We start from the raw sequence: 969 nt of genomic DNA, 5'->3' as shown, positions 1-969 counted from the left end.
AACAGGTAAGGTGAGGCATTGGGAAACAGGTTGGTGTAGGTTTAGGCCAGAGGGTTGCGAGAGTGCACAATATGCTGTAGAGACAATTCCCACTTGTGTAGTTGTGCTGGGAAGGAGTATCCAAATGGCCCACATAATGAAGCAGCCAGTGAAGTGATTAGTGTTGTGGTGTGCACCACGTTAGACAACTGTTTGTGAAACTTCCTGGCAGATTAAAACTGTGTGCCCGACCGAGACTCGAACTCGGGACCTTTGCCTTTCGCGGGCAAGTGCTGTACCAACTGAGCTACCGAAGCACGACTCACGCCCGGTACTCACAGCTTTACTTCTGCCAGTATCTCGTCTCCTACCTTCCTAACTTTACAGAAGCTCTCCTGCGAACCTAGCAGAACTAGCACAGAGTGAAAATCTCATTCTGGAAACATCCCCCAGGCTGTGGCTAAGCCATGTCTCCGCAGTATCCTTTCTTTCAGGAGTGCTAGTTCTGCTAGGTTCGCAGGAGAGCTTCCGTAAAGTTTGGAAGGTAGGAGACGAGATACTGGCAGAAGTAAAGCTGTGAGTACTGGGCGTGAGTCATGCTTCGGTAGCTCAGTTGGTAGAGCACTTGCCCGCGCAAGGCAAAGGTCCCGAGTTCGAGTCTCGGTCGGGCACACAGTTTTAATCTGCCAGGAAGTTTCACATCAGTGCACACTCCGCGGCAGAGTGAAAATCTCATTCTGGAAACATCCCCCAGGCTGTGGCTAAGCCATGTCTCCGCAGTATCCTTTCTTTCAGGAGTGCTAGTTCTGCTAGGTTCGCAGGAGAGCTTCTGTAAAGTTTGGAAGGTAGGAGACGAGATACTGGCAGAAGTAAAGCTGTGAGTACCAGGCGTGAGTCATGCTTCGGTAGTTCAGTTGGTAGAGCACTTGCCCACGAAAGGCAAAGGTCCCAAGTTCGAGTCTCGATCGGGCACACAGTTTTAATCTGCCA

The 969-nt window shown here is 50.8% G+C and overlaps 1 non-coding gene across 1 annotated transcript; it reads left to right on the top strand.

Annotated features, from left to right (window-relative positions):
• Positions 1-576: 576 nt before the first annotated feature.
• Trnaa-cgc lies at positions 577-651 on the top strand. Its single transcript has one exon. It is a non-coding gene; the product is annotated as a tRNA-Ala (tRNA).
• The last annotated feature ends 318 nt before the right edge of the window (positions 652-969 follow it).

This window comes from Schistocerca americana, chromosome 3 (genome assembly GCF_021461395.2).
Source record: "Schistocerca americana isolate TAMUIC-IGC-003095 chromosome 3, iqSchAmer2.1, whole genome shotgun sequence".
Classification (NCBI taxonomy): domain Eukaryota; kingdom Metazoa; phylum Arthropoda; class Insecta; order Orthoptera; family Acrididae; genus Schistocerca; species Schistocerca americana.
The sequence above is the reverse complement of the archived record's forward strand: the minus strand, read 5'-3'. Positions and strand labels throughout refer to the sequence as shown.